Genomic DNA, 25565 nt, shown 5'->3' with positions numbered 1-25565 from the left:
CAAGCTCAGCAAATAATCAAAAACACATGTTCTATGGTCTGAATTTTGTGTCCCCTGAAAATTCCTATGTTAAAACTTAATCACCAATGTGATGGTATTAGGATACTGGGCCTTTAGGAAATAATTAGGTTTAGATGAGATCTTGAAGACAAAGCCCTCATGAAGAGGATGAGTGCCCCAGAGAACTCTCTCACTGTATTAGTCTGTTTTATCTTGCCATAAAGTAATACCTGAGGCTGGGTGATTTATAAAGAAAAGAGGTTTATGTGGCTCATGGTTCTGCAGCTGTACTGGAAGTATAGTGCCAGCATCTGCCTCTGGTGAGGCCTCAGGGAGCTTACAATCATGGCAGAAGGCAAAGGGGGAGGCGCCATATCATACAGTGAGAAAAGGAGCAAGAGAGATGCAATCGTGGCAGCAAACTCTTCTGAACAATCAGATCTCATGTGAACTCATGACCACAGGGAGGGCACCAAGCCATTCATAGAGGATCTGCCCCAATGACCCAACACCTCCCACTAGGCCTCACCTCCAACATTAGGGGTCACATTTTTTTCCAACATGAGATTTGGAGGGAACAAATATCCAAACCATATCACCTGCCCCATCCACCAGGTGAGGACACAGCTAGAAAACACCAGCTATGAACCAGAAAGCAGGCCCTCCCCAAATACCAAATCTGCCAGCACCTTGATCTTGGACTTCCCAGCCTCTAGAACTGTAGGAAATAAATGCCTGCTGTTTATAAGCCACCCAGTGTATGGTATTCTGTTACAGTAGCCCAAAAGGACTAAGACAAAATGTTCAAGTTTCCACTGAACTATTTCATTAGCATTGGCCCATTATACCACCTCCACAGAAAAAATTATAGTTTATGAAGTAGTCTATGAATAAATAAATATACATATATATGATATGTATACTTTATGTGTATGTATATAAATATATGAATATATATTTATAGATGTAACTATACATATACATAAACACATATATGTAAATAAGTACACATGTAAATAAGTATGCATATCTGTGAATGTTTACATATATGTAAGTATACTAATATGTAAATAAATATACTTTATATATGTCTATATACTCTCTGTGTGTGTGTGTGTGTGTGTGTGTGTGTGTGTGTGTATAGAAAGTATAGATTGGCCGGGCACGGTGGCTCAAGCCTGTAATCCCAGCACTTTGGGAGGCCGAGGCGGGTGGATCATGAGGTCAAGAGATCGAGACCATCCTGGTCAACATGGTGAAACCCCGTCTCTACTAAAAATACAAAAAATTAGCTGGGCATGGTGGCACATGTCTGTAATCCCAGCTACTCGGGAGGCTGAGGAAGGAGAATTGCCTGAACCCAGGAGGCGGAGGTTGCAGTGAGCCAAGATCGCACCGTTGCACTCCAGCCTGGGTAACAAGAGCGAAACTCCATCTCAAAAAAAAAAAAAAAAAAGTGTAGATTAAAGATGTTTTTTAAAGTGAGGGAATGGGTACCAAACCCTGACTATGACAGGTTTATGTCCTAGGTTAACCCTAAATGCTAAAGCATCTGTCCCAGAGCCTGTTGGTCTTGTGCACTGTGGCATTTCCCCAGCTGTGCTGAATCCACACCTTCGTGTACGGCATAGTCATTCACATGTCACTGAGAAATGCTTGAAATTGCAGCTACACAGAGACATGGCCGGTCTAAGGCAAATGGGAAAGCAAGACTGTAAATCTTCTGATTGTTACAAAAGAATACAGAATCTTGGTTCCCAGGGCCAAGAGAAATTACTCTTCTCCATGCAGCACTCATGCATGGCAGCCAAGAGCTTCTCCCTGGGTCCTACGTGTCATCAGAAGTGCTCTTGCAGCAGAGGCTCACAGTGGCGTTTGATCAAGGCAACAGGGAACATCAGATCATCCAAGATGATACCTTTGCCATGAGTAATTTCAGCCCAATCCACATTTGAATATGGCAACTCTGGTCCATAATTAGAGGACAGATTAGGATGGATGGTGTAGTTATGATGAATAATAATGTTATCAGTGCTAGTGGACTTTTTTCTTTTTGGGGGCTGTTACTATAATACATTTAGGTGGAAGAGGTTCTGCATGAGGTTTTGTTTCTATCCCTTCTAGCTACTTGTTCTGTGTCCTGTTTTAAAAATTACTATGGAAGTGCAGTCCTATGAGGAGTCTGTTTGGAATGTAGGTTCTACAAGGAATTTCCTCTAATCCGTGTCTTAGGGAATTAAGACATTGCTTTATTTATCCCACAGCCTGCTCGACACAGGAAGCACAAACAGCAAGAGCAAAAGAGAATTTCTATTTCCTCCTTCTCCATGAGCGGGCTGCTTCTGCACTCCAGCCTTCAGTTAATGACCCCACCCCCACTCCATTTCTCAAACTGGGGCCCTTGCCATCTTGTCCCTGCCCCTAACCCCATCCCTTTAAGGCACAAATAGATCTGACGCTTGCCTCTCCCACCCCATGCCTCCACCCAGGCCCTACTTCACATCCTCATCTCTCTTCTGAATTATTACAAAAGGCCCCGCAGTGTTCTCTCCCTTCTAGTGTCCTCTTCAATTTGAATTCCGCATGACTAAGAGTAAACGATCTACAGGTAAAGTCTGGCTATGCCACTTCCCTTGTGAAATCCTTCAGTGGCTTCCATGCCCATAGAATAAAGTCGAAACTCCTCAGATGGACATGAATGGCCCTTTGTAACCTGGTCCTGCCCATTTCTGCAGCCCCACTCAGTGCCTTTCATTTTTCACTTCATCCAAACCCAATTGGTCACAATGTTACCAATGTCACTGGGTCTTTGTTCACATTAGACCCTCTCCTGGAACGCCCACTCACATTTCTTCCTCCCCTGACCTTCTCTTGACCTTCAAGGCATGCCTCCCGTTCTCATGTCCTCCAGGAATGCTTCCATGACCACGTGGGCTGATTAAAGAATTCATCTCTCCACCTCAAAGCATATAGAGGGGACATGCACGGATCACAGGTATGGTTCTCAGCACACACCCTATTACAGGGAAATGATTTGTCTATTAAAATAATTTTCCATTTTTATCTCATTCCACGCTGTGACTAGCATGATTAGGAAGCATAACAGGTTTTGAATATATTCAAGATATATGTTGAATACATACGTTTTGAATACATTGAAGATACATGTTTAGAATATATAGGTTTTGAATATATTGAAGGTATATGCCTAGCACTCTTTCAGGCCTTTTTATATACGTTTTCTTATTGTTTAAAATGTTAATTACCTGCTGATCAGGTTCTTCTATTCAATGTGTGGGAAGAACTAACAGGAATCGGGCATTTCCCACCGAAGGCAAAGTGGGTCCTCAGCTTCCTCCCCCTCAACACAAGAAGCTCCCCAATGCCTCTCACATTTCAGTATTTCAAAGCAGGTTGAGGTGGAGAAGGGAAGAAAACAGTCGAAATGAAAATGGTTAAGTTAATTAATTGCAAGCGCGCTTGTAGGACCAGCACGTTTATTTAATCAGTTGCCTAGTAACCCTGCCTGGGTCTGACGTGAATCTGATCAGCCTGCCGCAGAAGCAAATGATGGGCCATTTTTTTTCTCCCAGCCACTAGTGCTCCCAGCCTGCTTCCGTGCACTTCGAGGTTTGGAAAACCCAAATTCCCCTCCTGCCCCCTAGCATGGAGATTGTGAGGTGGAAACAAATTCTCATCCTCTTTTTCTTATCAGTCTCCACAGACCTCACAGCCAAGGGAAGAAGATCTTTGCACGAACACGACCTTTCGGCTGGTGAATCAGATGACTAGGAAAATTACCCACAACAGTTTTCTTTATGGAGTGACCCACACACCAAGAAATGCTGCTCAGCTCTCAAAACGGCTGTCATCTAGATACCCACGTGGATAAACAAGTCATGTTTCCACAAAACACTGCAGGTTAGGGCCTCTGCTCGTGGCAGGATGGAGAAGGCAAAATAAAGGGGGGCTTTGGACTGTTGGGTTTGTGTCATGTGAGCTTTTTTAGCGACCTTTAATGGGGAGAGAGACTCGATGCTGAGTTTAATCACGTAAGACCAGCTCAAGACAAACTGCGTAGTTTTGTTTCCTGTCTGGAAAGAAAAAAAATAAATAACCCACGCACTCACAGGCAACTGAACGCTGAGCACTCCGTTGGTCCCAGATTTATTGGTGGATTTGACGACAAGAATTTGCTTGTAGTTTTCCACCTTCCTCCAGCTATTTTCCTAGCCAGACATTTTGAACGTCCCTCCCCCATTCTTATCCACCCCCCCCGCCATTCCTGTTCCTAAGCCAAATAAAAAGGAAACATCAGTGAAATAAAGACCCATGTTTCTGCTTGGACACACCATGACCACATTTTTATACTATTATGAGGTGGGGTATTTTTTTTTTCTATTTGTCAGTCTCTGTGGATAAAAGACTCCATCTTCCATAAAGAATTCCCACCAGAAATCTTTATAAGCCCTCAATCAGAGAGATACTCTGCCATCGTGCTGTGCAAAAGCTAATCTAATTAAGACAGGATCTGCTAAATTTAATAGCCTGCTATGAATTTTTACAGACATCTGGTAGCTGGAAGTTGGAACAGCTCTCACATATAAAATTCACATTGTCCAGATGACCAATATCAGGGTCAAATATTTTCTTTCTTTGGGGAACTTATATTGTTTTGGTTAGGAATGCTATTTTCAAATCATGATATCCTACAGGTAAATGCACTGGAAAGAAGATTGAGGACTGAAACTTCTAAATCTCAGTTTTCCATCTACACAATAAAGACAAAGATACTTTCACTCTGGTTTTCTGGATAAATCTGAAAATGTATACAAAGGGCTGACCTCAGGGGTGGTACGCAGCACGTGCAGTCACACAGCACCCAGCATTAGCAAGCCCTTGCCTGGTGGGAAACTCTGCTCTCCTGTGCTGACAATATTAATTTCTAAACAAGGAGACCTGCATTTTTTATTTCCCGCTGGAGCCCACAAATTATGTAGCCAGTCCCATGTATATAAAACTCTTTGTTTGATGCCTGTTCCATAGTAGACACAAAATAATTAGAATGTTCTCCTCCCCATCCTACCCTTCAACTTAAAATTATGAAATCCAAACTAGTAGGTTTTCTTTCACTTCTAAGCAGGAAAACCTCTTGACTGATGGTCTTATCTAAGAATCCTTACTACCACCTCCACTAACAATGTTCATATCTATTTGTGTAAAATGAATAATTATAGTAATATAAAAAAGTTAAATTGTATGTATGCCTATATGGCTGTATGTGCAAAAATTGCCAATTATTACAAAAAGTGATACTGATTATCTCTAAGGCAGAGAACCAATATTGGAAAGGGACATATTTTTTACTTCATTTGTCCTTCTTTTTGTCTTGTTTTGCTTTACCATATTTATGTTCTGCCCTTGAAAACATAGAACAAAACCTGATTTTGTTTTACTTAGAGCCCAGTAATCCCAGCTACACAGGTATATAAATATGCATTCACTCTTAACTGTTGTTTGAAAAGGGAAATCTATTAAGGCATAGCATCCTCAAAATCCAACCAATTGTCCTCAGTTCTAGAAGCATGAGTTCTATCCCAGACTCAAGGCACTTATTGAGGTTAATGGAGATTTCCTCCATCGGCCTTATGTTCCATGGTCCACCCAAAAGGGAAAGAGAAGAAAGGAGTGTCGGTGTTTTTTTGATAGAGGTACCACCCCACAAAATTTCCTGCACCTCAGAAAGTTTATACACTCAGGGGCAACCTTTCCACCACCTGAAAACAGGGAGAAGCAGAGCAACCCATCGAAAACGTATGTTCTCACAATGTTTTGCTCTGGGACTGTGGAGAAATATAGCATCTAATAGGCTTTGAAGTGAAAGTGGAATTCCTGTGAAATGAGATTTTTCCAAAGTATCTGATGAAGCAGCTCTTTGGCCCCCAACCCGGACGAGAGCACCGCATGAATGACCTTGGGCAGTGACAATATCACACCCCTCCCCCAATCTGCCTGGATAATTACCAGTTTAATAATTAAGCATGTGGTCGAAATTTGTTTTCAGCATTTCTGTTGAATTCTGTGGGTCATCCACGGGTGACTTGTGTATGAGGGTTAGGTTGACTAGCCAGCTCTCTAAATTTGAGTGAAAGAAATCTTCCATTTCATTTCATCCTAAGAGTTCCAGTCCCCCACAATAGAACCCGAGATATCTGCTAACAGGAGAAATAAGATTCCTTCAGTATTGTTTTATTCCATGGCTCTAGGGCAACTAGGTATTTAAAACAAACAGGAAAACACATCAAAAAAGAGAGGGGCTACTTGCTCTGTTGTAGAACAGTTGTTTTTCTGACTCTTCTGTCTGACAAAAAAACTGTAGGATATTCAAATATAGGATATTCAATTATTTTACTGCTCAATCTCTTGTTGCTTCTCTGCTGTGGTCTGTGGGGGACCAGACAGGATTTGTGTGCCCTAGAAAACACCTGTAGCAGTGTAGAGAATAACTTGTCCAAAGATACACCAATGACCGTCAGTGGGTGTTCGAAATAAAGATACAGTTCACCCCTGGCTTCTCCTAGTCCTTTCCAGCTGTAGTCCCAGCACTTTTGCAATTCTGGTTTCCCAAAAAATCCCATCCAGGGCATAAACTCTATCTGTTATTGTAGTTGTCAGGGCCTGGAGTTAAGCTGAGCTCTCATAAATGTGATTGTTTGTGTCTGGGTAACACCCGGCAGTGTGGAACTATTTTGTGCTTCACTTGGCTTAACATTTGCTTTTCCTTCCCAGCAGTGCCTAGAACATAGAAGGGGCAGAATACATATTTGTTAAAGCAATAAATTAAGAGGGAGATTGGTATCATTCCCTTGTGTGCTAAGAGGCCCAAGTTACTTTTAACTCTAAGCCCCAACTATTTTAGCCTGCCCTGACTCCTGCTTGTTAGGATAGAGGTGTTAACTACTTTCTTAGCTTCTTCACAAAGAGACACATTTTAGTTGGTTTAGGCCAAGAGTCATAGCATTAAAGGTGAAGAGCATGGACTCCAGAGGCCCAGATTTTCTGGAGTAGTATATCTGAACACCACTTACTTGCTGTGTGACCTTGAACAAGTTACTTAGCCTTTCTGTGCTTCAGTTTCCTCATCTGTAAAATGGACATCATGCAAGTTCCAATATCATACAATTGCAGTAAGGATAAAGTAGTTAATATTTTAAAGTGCTTAGAATGATGCTAGTATATAACAAGTGCCATGAAAATGACTATGAAATAAATCAAATACTATTTCTAAGAAAAAGCAATACTACTTCATAGATGGCAAATACATTTCAGCATGAGAACGAACTTATATTCATTAGCAGGAGATATCTGAAACCATGTGAGGAAGGAGTCCAAACCCACATTTTGGCTAAGATGCAAAGTAGAACCTGGTAATTGATGAATGTCTGCCATGGATTCTGACTGAGGAAATGGATAGACATGTGCCCTGTTTCTGCTATTGCTGGTATGCATACGATTTTTGCAACCTAACGTGTTCCAAGAACCCAAGGAAATGGATCACAAGTCTAGAAAGCTTGAATAAATATTTTTTGAGTACACTTGTGTGGCAGATATTATTCTAAGTGTCAAAATAAAAAGATTAATAAGGTAGCCACTGTTTTCAAGATGTTTATTGACCAGAAGGAGACAGGGACCTGCAAATTCTCAGACAAATACTGTGTGCAGGCACGGAGTGTAAACATAGAACTTTGAGAGCACAAAGAAGTGGCAACTAACATACTCCAGTGTGGTAGGGAGAGAAAATAATCTTGGGGGGACTCCACTTCCTCATATCAAAGATCATGTGTGACTCCAATTTCCCTTGTATTGTATACAACCATACAAATGTATAAAACATATGAAACAGTGTTTTTCAGACATTAAACAAAAACCAACATGGAACTCTGATCCCAGGGAGAAGAAAAACAAACAACGTAAGTTTTGCAACCGCTCTAGCTTCATGCCTGCAAGTAGATTCAGGTCAAAGCACAAGGAGGAGCCTGGTTGCATTTTTGAGTGGAGGAGACAGAGATTGAAGTCAAAAAAGGTCAAAGCAGCTAGCATTTAAGGTCCAAGTATGGGTAAGAAGGGAGCTTCACAGACAGAAATCTAAGGCCTGCGAAGGGCTACCTTGAGTCTGTGGCTGAATACTTCTGTGCTCACAAATTGTAAAATACATTCAAGTATGTAAAAGAAAACATGAGCATGACAAGGAGAAAACAGAAGATATACACAAAGAACACAAATTTAAATTCTAGTGATAAGGTAAATCATCTGAACTAAAAATTATTTGGGACTGATTAATAACAGATCTTTAACATATCAGAGTTTACCTTCAAATAATATCACACCTCTTCACATACAATGTAAGAACCTTGCAGGGGTATACCTCTAACCCCTCATCTTTGTGTATTGTTACTATATACTTTACTGCTACGTAGATAGTAAACTCCACAATTCATTGCTATTTTTTCTTTTAAGAATCAATTATCTTTTAAAGTAATTTTTTAAAAGCAATGCCTTTTATATTTATACACATATTTATTATTTGGGGCACTAATTATTCCTTTCTGTGGGTCCACATAACCATCTGGAGTAATCTGCCTTATGCTAAGATTAGATCAGTTTTTGTTTTTCTTAACATTTCTTTTAATGCTTGTCCTCAGTGATGAATTATCTCAGATTTTGTTTTAAAGTCAGTATTTTTGCCTTCATTTTTAAGGGTATTTTTTCCGGATATAAAATTCTGAGTGGACATATTTGACTCCCAACACTTTAAATGTGTCCTCCCATTGTTTAATAACCTGCATAGTTTCAAGTGAGAAATATGCTGTCATTCTTTTTTGTTTCCCTGTACAAAATGTCTTTTATCTCAGACTGCTTTTTAAAATGCCTCCTTATCATATGTATTCTGAAAATTTAATTATGTTATGCCTTTTGTGCTTTTTAAAATATTTCTTCTACTCAGGATCCATTGACCTTCCTAGATCTGTGGATTTTTTGTTTTCAACATTTAAAATAATTTTTCAGGCATTTCCCTTCAAATATTTTTTTATTCACTCCCTACATCCCACTCTTACAGTTTGGTCTCTATTTTTTTTTTTGTCTTTTTTTCCTCTGTGTATCTATTATCAATAGTTTCTATTGCTAGTACTTCAAAGTCCCTAATTTTTTTTTCTTATGGTGTCTAATTTGTTCAGTAATTGATAGAACAATTATAAAAAATGAAAATACAAAGTATTTGAACTTTTTAATTTTTATCTAATTTGTTTTTGTAGAATACTCCAACCAATATCAGAAAATACATTATTTTTAGGTGCACATAAAACTTTCACCAAGCTAGACCACACTTGAGATCATAAAACAAAACTCAATAAAATTTAAAACATTAAAATCACACAAAGAATGTCACCTGACAAAATCAAAGGTAAATTAAAAAATCAATATAAGAGATTAATAAGAAGCTTCCAAATATTGGGAAAAAAAATTTAATCCATTAAAAAATTTAAAAAAAATTTAACTAAATGAAATTTAAAATATACATATCAAAACCTGTAGAAAGAAGCTAATAAAATGCCTAGAGGAAGATTTATTGCATTACATTCTTCTCTTAAAAAATTGAAAGCTCTCTAAAGTCAATTATTAACACCTATACATAAAGAAATTAGAAAAAGAAGAGTAATTGTAAGCCAAAGTAAGCAGAAGAAATGATAATTCAAGTTAATGAAATAGAAAACAACAACAACAAAAATTCAATAACATAAAAAGATGGATTTTTTTTTAAAAAAGATCAATAAAACTGACAAACTTCCAATGAGAAAGTACAAAGACAAAAATTATCAATGTAACAGAAAGAACATTGCTACAGTTTCTACCTAATTTTAAAGCATAATCAGAAAATGTAATAAACAATTTATGCCAATAAATGTGACAACTTAAATGAAATGAGCAAATTCCTGAAAAAAACAAATTGCCAGAGCTCATTCAGAAAGAAACAGATACATTGAATAGCTCTACATCTACTGAAAAACTTGAATTAATTGTTAAAATCCTCCCACAAAGGAAACTCCATTTCCAGATGTCTTCATTGGTGAATCTACCAAATACTTAAAGAAGCAACGAAGCAATTGTACAGAAATTCTTCTGGAAAATAGAAGAGGCAAGAACACTTTCCATCCTATTTTATGAAGCTAGTGCTGCCTTGATATTAGAACCAGAGGAAGATATTACAAGAGAGCTCTAGGGAAATATTCCAAGAAACACAGTGGCAAAAATCCTTCAAAAATTTCTAAAAATTGAATTCAATAAATGAAAAAGTATCATGATGAATTTTAGCTTATCTGTGGAATCAAAGATTGAATTGACATTTAAAAATATCAACTTGATTCACCATATCAACAGACTAAAAAAGAAGAAATATATGTTCGTTTTAATGAATGCAGCCAAAGAATTTAACAAAATTTAATGTCTGTTTAAATTAAAAACTCAGTAAACTAAGAACAGTTAATAACTTCTTCAATCTAAAAAAGACCATATACCTAATGTCACACTTTTAAAAGGTTGAAAGCTTTCTTCTTAAGGATGGGACCAAGGTAAGAATACGTTCACCACTTGTATTCACCATTGTACTAGAGGACTTTGTCAGTGCAATGATGCAAGAAAAAGGGGAAAAAAAGATATCAAACTAGAAAGAAAGAAGTAAAGCTGAATTTATTCAGAGATGAGATGATTGTATTTGTATAAAATTCTAAAGAATCTTTTAAAAAAGAATCTACAAAGAAGCCAGGAGAACTAATAAATGAGTTTAGCAAGATCATAATATAAAATATCAATATGAAATTTGATCCTTTTCCCATATCCTGGCAACTGGAATTGGAATTAAAAAATAAAATGGAAATTGGAAAATAAAATGGAATTGAAAAACAAAATAAAGGAAAATCTATAATAGTGCCAAAAACATAGAATACTTAAAGATAAACTTACAAAGAATGAGCAAAATCCTTACTTGTGAATTACAAACCATGGCTGTGAGACATTTAAAAAGGTCTAAACAAATACAGAAATATATCATGTTTATGGATCAAAAGTCTCAACAATGCTAAGATGTGAATTCTGCTGAAACTGATCTATACAATCAAATTGTTCAACACAATCTCAGTCAAAATCCTAAAAGAATCTCTAAAATTTTAAAAATAAGAACAAAGTTGTAAGCCTTATGCTACCTTATTTAGCAATTTTCTTTAAGTGTGATATTGGCATAATTTAGATACATAGATCTGTACTACAAAATAGAGAAGTCCAGTAATAAACCTACACATATATGGATAATTTTGGCAAGGATGATGATGTAATTAAAAGGGGAAAAGTATCATTTTCTTTAACAAATGGTGCTGGAAGAATTAGATGCCTATGTGCTAGCCAGCCTGCAAGATGTCCCCTGATAATCTTTGCTCCTAGGTATTCAGATCTTTATGGAGTGCCCTCCCATTGAATTGCGGCAGATTTATGTGACCTGTAGAATACAGCAGAGCTGAGCAGGAGTGGCTCTCACATATGGAAATGAGATCATTTTTCTACCCTGTTCAAAATATTTAAATAGCTTTATGTCTCATCCAATACAATTCAAAGTCCTCACCTTGGCTTAATAATATCTTTGATGAATACTTCTCTCACTTAATTTTCCACCCCTCTCTCCCTTACATTGTCAGCACATGGGTTTCACTGTTGCTTGAATCTGCCTTGACCTTGAAATCAGCCTTGTTTGCCCTCTCACTTGACTCTGAACTCAGATTACATAAATGTCCCAATAACAGGGAGTTCATCCTGACTACTTGGCTAAAATAACCCTGCCCCCCACAATTCTGAACACCGTATTACTTATCCCTGCAGCACGTATCACACATGACACACAGCGCATCTGCATGTTTACTCATTTATCCTCTGTTGCCTCCTCTTTCTGCTTCAGACACTGGAATGTAAGATCCATAAAAGTGGCAACTTTGTTCTATTCATATAACCCCCAATGCCTAGAAAAACACCTAGAATGTGATAGGTGCTCATGAAATACATTGAATGATTAAATAAACCTCTGTACTTTATCAGACTGGGAAAACAGGAATACGAGAAGTTAGAATGAGGTCAAAATTCAAAAGAGGAGAAATGCAAAAGGAAAAGAAAATGGAGACAAAAAATTGGGGTTTATCACAAGATTATGGCAATTCCAAACAGTGTTGAAAAGTTCACAGTCTGGTTCAGCTAATGAGAGGGCATTGAAGAAATATTCCAGGGTTAAGCCAAGAGAGGAAGTTTACAACTATCTAAGCAGCTCTGCTTGCAGCTACATGGTCAGGTTGAGAAGACCCTCAAAAACAGAAAACAAATAAAATAGAGCAGGAAGAGATTTGATACTACCTGAAGAACAGTAATTACTCTGAAACTGACTAATTTCTGGGTTACTGTGAGAAGAAGGTGAATCATGTGAAAGAGAAAGTTAACTCAAGTAAAATGAGGAATAAGAGGCAGATTATGTTCTGATCGTGGCAACTGTTTTTTTTTTAAAAAATACTTTTAAATTTCTGATTCAAGAAGCCATCCTCAGCTCTGCTTCCTCTATCACCTTTCTCCCTGAAACCCTCCTACTTATTTTCCCACCAATGTCAAGGGCAGAGGCACCATGGAGGTACCTTGGTTGAAGTGGAGGCTGTTGTTTCTCAATATCCATTTTCCCCCTCTTCCTTTCAACAGGGAACCCTCTGGGTTTCACCTCGGCACCTAACCACCCAACTGTAGACTATAATGCTTCATTTCACTTGATGCTAGGGATGGATTTATGACTCAGTTCACGACAGTGGGATTCCAGTGAAACTGATCTGTCCAAATCCTTTGTTATCTTCTTAGGCATACCCATCATGCACTGGCTCTTTCCTGCCACTGGAGCATAGCAATGTCATCTGGCCAGCCTGGATCTCTAGATGACTTTGTGGAGGAAAACCTTCATATCTACCCTGGTCTGTTTAACAAGAGAGAAATGAACCTTCTCCTTCTCCTTAGCTCTCTTTGCAGGCAAGCATTCCCAAACCTTGTTTTCACAAATAAAACAATGATAACAAAACCTGCCTGCAAGGGGCTACATGTTTACAACTTTAGAAACATCAATAGTGTCTCAGCTTTGGTATTCACTCAGTAAACTGCTAGACTTATTATTATTATTTTTGAGATGGAGTTTTGCTTTTTATTGCCCAGGCTGGAGTGCAGTGGCAAGATCTCGGCTCACTGCAACCTCCACTCCCGGGTTCAAGTGATTCTTTTGTCACAGCCTCCTGAGTATCTGGGATTACAGGCACCTGCTACAATGTCCAGGTAATTTTTGTATTTTTAGTCAAGACAGGGTTTCAACATGTTAGCCAGGCTGGTCTCAAACTCCTGACCTCAGGTGATCCACCTGCCTCAGCCACCCAAAGTGCTGGGATTAGAGGTGTGAGCCACTGTGCCCAGCCTAGACTTATTATTAATTGTATTGGCCACACACAAATGCCTACCAGAAGTGATAGCATGTCGGGAAAGAAAGGGACAAAGGAGAAGAGAGGCAGCAAGGTCTTGGACTACCCACCCAATTTGCCCCTGCCCTCCTTCCTCAGTTCTTAAGGAGTGGCACTTATCACTAGACATTTCATGCCAGATGAAGACATCCTCATAGGATAGGATGGGAAGTCTTCATGGCTTCACTGGGCCCTCTCCAGTTTCCTTAATCTTACTTAAGTTATTTTCCATCCCCAATCAGTCACTTAACAGAAGCCACAGTGACAAGGCACTGCCTCCTGCTCCCAGTCATGTGCTTTCCCTTCAGCTGAAAAAGCTAAAAACTGAAGACAAAGCAGTACCTCCATGATCCTCCAAATAGGATTTCTGTGGTTTTAAAACCCTCAATGAGGAAATGCCTGAAAATAACTTCTCAGCTGGAACAAGACCAGTGCCGTGCAAGTCCTCCAAAAATCCCTGGGGACGGTTTCCCTCCTCCTCTTTCTAACTCTCCCTTTAAAAAAATCTGTGCTTCGGATTTGCAACTTTCACATCAACTGTGGAAATCTCAGACAAACACAAGCAAAAAAAAAAAAAGTCTTCCCAGATATGAGGTACTGTAATGTTTACCATTTTAAAAGAGTCACTTCTTAGTCTGCTGCACAGTAAATAACCCATTTGTTTCACTCAAATCACTTCACATAATAAAGGACTTGTGTAAATTCAGCAGGAGTTCTGTCATCCCTAGGTGATGAGTTGGCATTGGAGGATTTATCTCTACCATCCACCAGTATGAAAAGCTGGTGCTGCGCTTTTTAACATGACAAAAACAGTGAGAAAGTTGCAGTTCTGACTTGTGAATTCATCAAGAGCTGACTTCATGAAATCTTAATGAACAGATTCAAGCAAGGGCTGGGAATAACTCATTCAGGCAAACAAAATGCATTAATGCAACATTAAGCTCAAGAAATATAAACCTACAGAGCCTAAAAATTTAGTCAATGCAGGTGAAATAAATAGTATCTTTTTGTATATGCATATTTATGCATAGCAAGAGAGAGAAAGAGACAAAGAGAGAGAGCAAGCACACAAATAACTGTAACTCAGAATACAATGATGTAACGTCGTCCAATGAATCTTTCGGTAATGATGGGTTAATAACCTCAGGTCAAAAGCTGCCCTGGACTTGCTCCAAAATATGCTGTCAGCAAGGGAGAGTTTGACCTAGCATTATAGTGAGAATTCCTGAAAACAGAATTTACTCCAATACGTGAAGGCACAGATACATAACAGGTTGGAGGTAGCCAATTTGTGTCTTCTTCCTGGCTAGAGATGCTTTTCTTTGCTAATAAGTCTAACTCCCATTTGCCTTTCTCTGCCAGTGTCTCTGGGGTATGCTCTGCAGACACCGATAGTCTTCAGGAGCTCACCCTTTCAACTGGAACTCACAGCCCGGATACAGTGAAGTCTGGGTGAGGCTTACAGCAAAAACACAGGCTGGGGTGATAGTGAAACCTTGCCAATAACAGTGAAATCATGGCAGGCTCTGAGGTTCAACAAATATTTATGGAATATGTTTCCGTATGCCAGATGGTCACTTCCTTACCTCAACACTATGAAACCTCACTACCCTTGTCTCTTTCTGGGATGAGGGAGCCAAGATTGAGTGAGAGGAGGTGCTAGTGTGGTGCTCAGCTCATGAGCTGGCAGCCAACACATTACCTTCCTCCCACTGGAGCACCTGCATTTTTCACCCGTCCATGTTGCATTATGTCATTTTCGTCCAGTTCTGCTGTCCACATGCAAGTCCTCGCCTGTGCAGACACATGGTTCCATTCTTTGGTGCTACCTGTGAAGTAGCAAAGGCCTAGAGTTGAGAGTGAAACGCAAAGGGCACTGTCACCAAGGAATTCATTAGATTTGCAAGGAGGACTAGACGAGGACAGGTTTTGTTTCTCCATCCATATGCACCAGGCTGCCATACTTCCTTTCTCTCAGCTGCTCCCACACCCAATGGGAATCAGTCTAGGCAGTGAGCTGGTCCAAGCTGCTTTTTAAATAAAAGTGCTTCACACCCAGGACATCTCAAAACAAGAGACCCAGACCCGAAGAGATAACAGTTGAACTATTTGAGCTAATGGTCATTTTAGCTCCCTATAATCATTGTATTATTAATTCTATCAATGATCAATATGAAACCTTTTGTTATGCTTTCATTTAGGACTTGGTAAAATCATCCACTTGTCAGGTATATAACTGGGAGAATTGAAATACAAATATAAGTGATCATCATATTTTGGTCACATGTAGTTAATTTTTCTTAGATAAAACACCAAGGAACCCAATATGGAAATGTCAAAATTGCCTTGGAGTGAAAAACTCAATTTGAATATTTATGTACATGCTCCAAGTTGAGGCAATCCAACAAACTGTTTAATAAAGACAAAAGGATTCAGCTGTTTGTGCACTTTAATTTGCAAAACAAAGAACATCACATAAATGTGATTTAGTTATATTATTACACACTTTAATTTATTATTCGTACATCTTATTTTCTATAACCAAAACAATAAGATGTGTTGTAAAATATCAGCATTGCCACAGTTCAAACCACTTACAGGAAAACCTTGGTTAACCAGGACACAGTCAAGCTAGGATCCCAAATGTACCAAGAGTGTGTGTAGATACACAGACGTGTGAACACAAGAGGGAAAGAGAAGATATTTTTAATCAGTAAAAGTAAAAATAAAGAGAAATAGGCCAGTATGTAGAAAATCTTTAACCCTCTTGGCACCACTAGCTATTTTCCTGTTTAATGTGCTTGTTCATCATCTCTACCCCCAACGAGAATGTACACTTTGGAAATCGAGGCTTTGCTGCTCTTGTGTCCTCTGTTTCCCCCTTGCCTACAGCAGTGCCTACCTCTTCTGGTGCTCAAGTCATTCAGCTGCATGAAGGCACGAATGAGCCAGCTCCCCAGCTCAGTGTATACCATAGACTTAGGATCTGCATGGCCAGTAAGAAACAACATCATAGTGACCCCAGGCTCCCGTTGGCCCAAAGCCACATTTGTAATCTGATTGTTTCCTTGGTTTTCTTAATTGTAGCAAAATATACATAACATAAAATGCACCATTCTAATCATTTTTCAGTATACAGTTCAGGGGCATTAGCACATATACAATGTTGTGTTACTATCACCATCATCCATCTCCAGAACTTTTTCATCTTGCAAAACGGAAGCTCTGTACCCATTAAAGATAGCTCCCCAATTCGCCAGCACCCACCATTCTTCCTTCTGTATTTGTGATTTTGGTTACTTTAAGCTCCCCATAAAAATGGATTCATATAATATGTGTTCTTTTATGACAGGTTTATTTCACTTAGCCTGATGTCCTCAAAGTCCACCCACGTTGTAGCAAGTGTCAGAATTTCCTTCCTTTTCAAGGCTGAATAATATTCCACTAAATGCGTATACCATGTTTGTTTACACATTCATCCATCAAAGGCCACCTGGGTCACATTTGGTTTCGATGGCATGTACTGTCTGGGATTTTTTGTTTTATTCTGTTTAATTCATTTTGAATGTCTTTAGATAGGGCACATCTTCAATTTTTCGCCCTCACCCCCTCTCTTCTGACTCCTCACCCAGCTTAATCATTTACTCGTTTCCATGCCTTTCTATGAAGATTAAATTTTGTTGATTATATTCTACTTGCTAAGGCAAAAAATAGGAATAATCCGTATTAGAAGTCAAGAATTAAGCCAGAGAAGAAGTTTCCTACCTCTATTTGGTAGTTTTGGTAAACCTCTAAGTAAAACATCTATTCATTGAGCCCTTCAGACACTTGAGGTTTTATTCAGTACATTTGAGGGGCATTCTCTTCTGATTACTTAATCCTAAATCATTTTATACAATTCCGGTATGATCAAACTGGCATGCTTGTGCACTTAGCATATTCTGACCTAAATTTGGTAGGTTTCCTGAACTCCTTTTTATTCATTCATTCAATAAATTTTTATTGAGTGTCTGTAACTTGTAAGGCATTGTACTATTAGATTGCAGTAACCTAATAGCTTTGCAGATACAAACATTAGCAAACCTTACATTGCTTTGGCCCTTGTGAGCACAATCTCTAGAGGCACCGATATTGAGCAAAGAGTACTCAAAGTAATATAAACTTTCAGCATGAAAACATACTAGGTGAATACCAAACAGCGAAAGGAGTATGGCTCTACTTCAGCAAATAGCAGGGAAATCTGACATAGTCCCAAATGTGGGTATGGGGTGTGTGTTGGGGAGGGCGGTGGCAAACTGGAAGTGAATGTTCTTGTCTCAGTCTGACCATGTGTATGAAGTTATCTAGGGGAGGTGTAATGGATAGACAACCTCATTTCCTTTCCTTCCCATTCATTCATTCATTCATTCAGACATTCAGTCAGTCAGTCAATTTTATTGCACATCTACTATGTGCCTGCCATTGTGCTGGGCAGTAGGGGTATACTCATTAATAAGACACACATGGTCCTTACCTATATGGAGCTTACATCCTAGTGGACAAAAACAATAAAACACAAGTAAAGAAACAAAAACACAAGAAAAACAAAACAAAATAATGGCAAATATTGTAGGAGCTATAAAGGAAACCAACTAAGACTTAAATAGAGAATAACTTGCTGGGGAAACCACTTTAAGTAGGGTGGTCAGGTAAGGCTTCTTTGAGACAGGAACATGTAAGTGGAGTCTGAAAAGCTGAGAAAGAACTGGTTGTACAATGAAATGAAAGGAAAAGCACTGTGACCAAAAGGAACAGCATAAGCAAAGCGAGGGATGAATTTGGAAAATCACTGGCTGAAAAACAATGTGAGAGTTGGGACTTGGGCAGTTGCTTCCAGGCCTTGGCAATGAGTTTAGGATTTTGGTCAGTTGTTCATTTGTTTTCAGGTTTTTGTTTGTTGTTTACATAATTAGAGAAGTGACAAGAACGGAAGACTGCCTTTGCCGCTGTGTAAAGCAGGAATTAGGGATGCCATTTAGGTGCAACCCAAGTGAGAAATGGTGGTGTCCTGGCCTCTGCATTTTCATTGCTTTGTTTTCTTTGGGATCTACCCCCCTTGTCCCCACACTAGGATGTAAGCTCCTTGCAAGGAAAGTACTTCTGTCTGGTTTTGTTCGTGACCATACATCAAGGGCCTGACAGTGCCTGGAATGCAGGAGGTGGTACTCAACAAACACTTGTTATTGTTCGGTAAGATCATCGGCCCTCTGAATAATGCTCTTGACCTGCTTCCTTTTACACATCAAGATCCTGACCATGGTAAATTTACTGTGGTGGGGGTGCTTATCATTTTCACTCAGCTTGAGAAGTCTCAGTGAACATGCCAGCAGTCTCATTCTACTCGGAAGCAAAGATTTAATATCTGGAAGTAGCAGTAAGATTGCAGATCGCTAAGGCTTCATTACCTTTACAAAACAGACTACAGGGCATTTACTTGTGTGCTCTGAAATATTATCATAAAACTAAACTGCACTTGTCAAAACAAACAAGCAAAGTAAATTCCATGAGGCATTATGGCCTCAATAGCAATTGCATTATTTTTACAAGCTAATTCATAAAACCAGATAATTCATAATGGTGCACCCCTTCATAAATGTGAATGTGTGAGACCCTATAGCATCAATACATCAATGCAGATGTGTAAATAACTACAGTGATCCCTCAATAAAAGCATTTTATTCTCATTGCTATTGGATAAATATGCCACTGGAATAATTTACTTCTTTTTCCTCTAGAAATAATATTTCTAAAGGTAAACATTTAGATTCAGAAAATTGTTTAAAACTAAGTTTGATTAGAGTCTGCCAAACTTCCAAAGAGGAAAATGGATGATAACTAATAATAATAACCATAATAATAAGAAAGCATTTGGTATGAAAAGTTCCTGACTTCACATACTTCAGCCAATTAGTCACCTGAACATTTCCAATTATTCATGTGTGTTGGCTTTATGCAAATAAACCATCTGAATGACAGACTACTGTATTTTTCTTTTCTCATTCAGACATTTTTATTCAAAGTTATTGCAACTTTTAGAAGAGAAGCGGTGATTTTAAAGGGTACTTTTGCACAACATGCTTTGATTTGATTTATCACCAGAGTAAAAATACCTATTAGTCATTTAGTTCATCTCTCTCTCCACAGCTTTGACTTCTTGCTTTATATATGGCATAGGACAGGCACACCTCACAGATACTAACATAAAATAATGCTTACTATGCTTATGATCCTTCCAGTTTCAAATACTCTTTCATATTCCAAATTGAGTAAATAGAAAAAGAGACAAACATTTTTTTTAGATCCAGCTGGAGTCTTTCAGAAAATGATACTTTCTATATACATTATGTGGAAAAGTAAACACATTGTAAAATATGAATATGTATATCCTGATATTCATTAAATGCCCACTGGATCATAGTTCCTGTTGTAGTTGACCAGAGAGTCTTATCTGAAATCAGTCACTGGACTATAATGGAAGCATCCAGTTATAACTAACAGCAACTTTGTTTTCAAGGTTTAATCATAACTGCATGTTTGCATCCAGTGAGCGTAATGGATCTTATGTCTTAATCCTTGTGAAACATTTGCTTCATTTGGAATGTAAATTGGTATTTTTAATGGAAATGATCATATACTTACTAAGAGCTATTTCAAACTGGCATCTACTAGGAAACATTGGATTGCCTAAAATATAGTATAATGTGTCTTCAGGGGTGTGGAAGTGGGGGTAGAGGAGTACTTGAAAAGGTGAGAGATTACTCAATTGAATTGTGAAAAGAAGAAACAGGAAGATTTAAAATAAAATTGCAAAGAAATGAAAAGTATCTGCAAGCATTCTTGAAGCAGAATTATAGAGTCATAAGACTCTATAATATAAATTTATTCTTGAAAATACCTTGACTTGAAAACTTTTGAAATTCTTTGATGAAAACTGCCATCTGAGTACAAAGCAATAGCATTATTAGTAATTATTACTATAAGACATTAATTGAAAATAGAAATACAGAAATTTGTAGTAAGTTTCACAAGTGAAAATAGTACCTATCTTGCTAACACTTTGGCCAAAAAAAAATGAACATGAACACTGATTAGTATTTTTACTCTTTCTGCACGTGGAAAACAAACATTAGAACTAGATGAGTAAAACTATCAAAGATGCCAAGTGACATTCAATAACAGAAATAGGATTCTTAAAAGAATGATTTCTTTTCTTACTATGATTTCATTTAACCCATCTCATTTATTCAACAATTGTGTTTTGTGGACTGACTACGTTCCAGGCACTGTGCTAGGAACTGCTGACCAACAGAGCACCTAGAAGAGACCCTATCTTCAAGAAACTAAAAGATCGATGGAATATCTACATGAGTTTAACCAGTTTTATTTGTATTAGTTATAGTAAGAAGAGTATCATTATTAATATTTGGTTGAGTCTCAATTCAGTTGTAGTAGAAACAGGAGATATTTAATTTCTGTGGTTCAGGTTCAGGCAGGTATTGGGAGTGGTTCCCATCTTCTCTCCAAATACAAAGTGCCTGTTTCTCACTAGTCAATGGAAAAGGCTATCTTGAAGGACTTCTTACCTCTACGAATCCCTACTCTACACCAAAACCTGGCCTCAGTGCACTTCTCAGATATGCTCCCAAGCTCCAGGAGAAATCAATACAGTAAATGGTCAATTAAGATTTCATGTTTAAGGACCAAGATGGAGTACACACAGATAAAGCAGAAATCCACAGAGGAGGTTCCTAACCCAACCCCAGCAACTTAGGGAAGACTGAAGTGTGAACTGGCTCACAGGATGATGTATCTGCAGCGAAAACTAGAACTGAGCATTCCTCACGGGTACCATGTGTATTGCTCAAATCAGGGAATCTGCCTCTCATCTGAATAGTTATTCTAGGCCTCAGTCAAATTTTAATTCCAATTGTTGTCATGTTGGAGGTTTAAAGGAGTGTGGAATAATTCAAGGAAGGCTAATGTATCTTATTTCTGCCAGGGGAGTCAATTATCCTGTGAACAGAGGAAGAACTCTGGTTCAGAGCTTTCTGAAGGCAACGTGGGAATAGCTGGGGAGGAAAATGTTGCTGTGTGAGAAAGAAAAACAAAACAAAACAAAAAAGCAAAGTGAGGCAAATGGCATAATGTACAAATGAGGATGGAGACTGTGGGAACCTCAAGTGAATCCCCTGACTCCGCTAATTAGACAGCAATGTTGGGGCTTTGCACTAAAATGTGAGGTGAACCACTTGGAGAGGATCCAGAAGAAGGCAATGATGGTGGCCCACGGTCTGGGGGCGCTGGGGATATTTATGCTGTCAGAAGAAAGCTCAGAGACAGTTTCTAGTTGCTGTGTCAGCATAAAAAAGAGAATCATAGGCAGGGACACCGGACAAGGTGAAAGGGCCAGGAGTCAGCATGGGATTTGGGTTATGCTGGTTCGAGAAATAATCACTCGTTCACATGCTCGGGAGAGGCCATCACCCAGGAAGAGGTGATTTGACGGCTGCCTCTGCAGAGGAGGTCAAGACCCCCGAAATCAGTAAGGGTTGCCCAAGCCCCTTGGGAGCCATCTGCCCACGAGTCTCAGTCCCTTAAGACAAGAACGGCATTCTCACTCCTGTGCTGACCCACCCCGCAGCAGCCCTTTCCCAAATAACTGCATCAATAACAACGTCCCAGAGCCCAAAAACAAACACAGGCTTTCAGCAAATGGTGGGCCCAAGGCAGGTGCTTAGGGAATTTCCTTTATTTTTTCCCTTTCTTTTTCTGAGAAATAGTTTAAAGGTTTCGGTTCTTTGCATTTGTTTGTTCCTGTATTTATAAAAATATAATAAATAATTCAAAAGAAAGGAAGAAGTACATAAAATATAGAACTGCACTATCCAATTCAGTCGTCACTAGCTGCATGTGGCTTTCCAGCACGTGAAATGTGGTTACTCCAAATTGGGACGTGCTGTAAGTCTAAGACATACCTGGATTTCAAAGTCTCTCTCTGGATGAGAAAACGATGGAAAGATATTACATGGATAATTACTTTATACTGATGATAGGTTGAAATGATAATATTTGTGTAGACTAGATTAAATATATATATATATATATATATACACACTATTAAAGTTAATGCATCCATTTATTTTTACTTTTTTAAATGTGGCTACTAGAAAATTTAAAATTAAATATGCAGTTCACCTTTGTGGCTCTCATTATCTTTCTGTTGAACAGAGCAAATGCAGAATACAAAACCAATGTCTTTAGTCTGAGCATTCCTGTCCTCAAGAAAGGCACTCTTAACATTTTGTGTATTCATGGAGAACTTCTTTGATACATACACAGCAAAAACCAAAATAGAACCATTTTACCTGTATTTTACTGAAATTGGTTTTGTCTTTCACCTAATAATATATATAGGAGATGGTTCAGTGTTGGCACAGGAACATTTATCTCATTCTTTTTTCATTTTATTTTATTTTTGAGATGGAGCCTCAGTCTGTCGCCCAGGCTGGAGTGCAGTGGCACAATGTCAGCTCACTGCAACCTTCACCTCCTGGGTTCAAGCGATTCTCCTGCCTCAGCCTCCTGACTAGCTGGGATTACAGGCATGCACCACCACGTCTGGTTAATTTTTGTATTTTTAGTAGAGACGGGGTTTCACCATGTTGGTCAGGCTGGTCTTGAACCCCTGACCTCGTGATCCACCTGCCTTGGCCTCCCAAAGTGCTGGGATTACAGGTGTGAGAAACCGTGCCCGGCCTCATTCTTCATTATTGCTGCATGAATGTTGCATTGATGTACCAAAAATTCAGTTAACATTCCCTTATTTATGGAAGTTAAGCTTTTCCCATTTTCTTTCCTTTGTAATAACATCACTGACCTATTATTGGAATTGCTGAGTCAAAGAGAATGAAAATTTTTAATTTTGATAGAGACTACCAAATTGTTTTCCAAAAAGTAATCATCAAATTATATTACCAGCTATTATGAAAATATCAATTCTTCACACCTTTGCCAAGTTTTTAAAATTGTATTAAATCTAATGGATGCAATTCATATCATTTACATTTGGTTTTCACTGATAACTGCTGAGGTTGAGTAGTTTTCCAGCTGGTTATAACTAATACAATCACTAAATAGAAAACAACTTCATCCATCCTTAAGTTTTCTGTTCAAAACCGAATCTGGGACTCAGACTTTCTCACATTTTCTTCTGTGTCCTAGCTTTACGAATGAAATCTCAGAAAATCTATCCATGCTTTCCATGACTAACAGAAGGCAAAGTCTTCCCATCTCTTTTGGTCACAGGAACAATCTTGCTTCATGAACTAAAACGTCCAGTCAAGACTCAAGCACATGGGTAATTCTTTACTTTATTCAACCTGAAGCTGATCTGTCCTCCAGCTCAGCCTCTCCAGGCTCAAACATTTCTCCTTCCTTTCCACCCAGACCCAATGCGGGAGGAGCTGGTAGCTTCCTCCGCATTCTCTACCCTTACACTTACTTAAAGTTATTAGTTGTTTGGGTTCTTTTCTTGATAATGGTAGAAGAAGCTCTCTACGTATTCTGCACAAAAAATTCTGTCTGATATGTACGCTGAAACTATTTTCTCCCAGCCTGTCATTTCTTTTTTTTTAACTTTATCATATCTTTTACCAAATATAGATTTTGAATGTTGATTTATCAAGCTGTTCTTTTAAGTTCAGCAGTTTGTGTTCTTAGCAAAGCTCTCTATACTTCATGATTACAGAAATAGACTCCTATTTTTATTTTTGCAGCAGCATTATTGAGATATAATTCACATGTATTACAATTCTCCCATTAGAGTACACAATTCAATAATTTTAATATATTCACAGAGTTGTGTAATCATCAACATAATTGATTTTAGGATATTTTTATCACGTTTAAAAGAAGCTCTATACCCTCTAGCCGTCACCTCCCCCCAATCCTCCCATTCCTACTAGTCCTGGGAAACTGCTAATCTACTTTCTACGTGGATTTGCCTGATTTGGACATTTCATACGAACAGAATCATGTAATAGGTAGTCTTTTCTTTTGTCTTTTTTTTTTTTTCTTTTACTTTAGGTTCTGGGGTCCATGTGCAGGTCATGCAGGGTTGTTGCATAGGTGCATACATAACCAGGTCGTTTGCTGCCTCTATTCCCTCTTCATCTATATCCGGCATTTCTCCCCATGTTATCCTTCCCCACCGTCCCCACCCTCAGCTGTCCCTCCCCTGCCCCCAACCCAACTACCCCCAGTGTGTGATGCTCCTCTCCCTGAGTCCACATGTTCTCATTGTTCAACACCCGCTATGAGTGAGAATATGCAGTGTTTGGTTCTCTGTTCTTGTGTCAGTTTGCTGAGAATGATGGTTTCCAGATTCATCCATGTCCCTACAAAGGATATGAACTCATCATTTTTTATGGCTGCATAATATTCCATGGTGTATATGTGCCACATTTTCTGTGTCCAGTCCATCATTGATGAGCATTTGGGTTGGTTCCAGGTCTTTGCTATTGTACACAGGGCTGCAGTGAACATATGTGTGCATGTGTCTTTATAGTAGAATGATTTATAATCCTTTGGATATACACCCAGTAATGGGATTGCTGGGTTAAATGGAATTTCTATTTCTAGATCCTTGAGAAATCGCCACACTGTCTTCCACAATGGTTGAACTAGTTTACACTCTCACCAACTGTGTGAGGGTGTTCCTATTTCTCCACATCCTCTCCAGCATCTGTTGTCTCCAGATTTTTTGATGATCACCATTCTAACTGGCGTGAAACGACACCTCAATATGGTTTTGATTTGCATTTCTCTAATGACCAGTGATGATGAGCATTTTTTCATATGTTTGTTGGCCTCATAGATGTCTGCTTTTGAGAAGTGTCTGTTCATATCCTTTGCCCACTTTTGAATGGGGTTGTTTTGTTTTTTTTTTTTTTT

The 25565-nt window shown here is 38.6% G+C and overlaps 1 long non-coding RNA gene across 3 annotated transcripts in view; it reads right to left on the bottom strand.

Moving 5' to 3' along the window:
* Positions 1-25565, bottom strand: part of LOC119472676 — a 516691-nt gene that overhangs the window by 148263 nt on the left and 342863 nt on the right. The window lies entirely within an intron of this gene.

This window comes from Cebus imitator, unplaced genomic scaffold (assembly GCF_001604975.1).
Source record: "Cebus imitator isolate Cc_AM_T3 unplaced genomic scaffold, Cebus_imitator-1.0 Scaffold6, whole genome shotgun sequence".
NCBI classification, from domain to species: Eukaryota; Metazoa; Chordata; class Mammalia; order Primates; family Cebidae; genus Cebus; species Cebus imitator.
The sequence above is the reverse complement of the archived record's forward strand: the minus strand, read 5'-3'. Positions and strand labels throughout refer to the sequence as shown.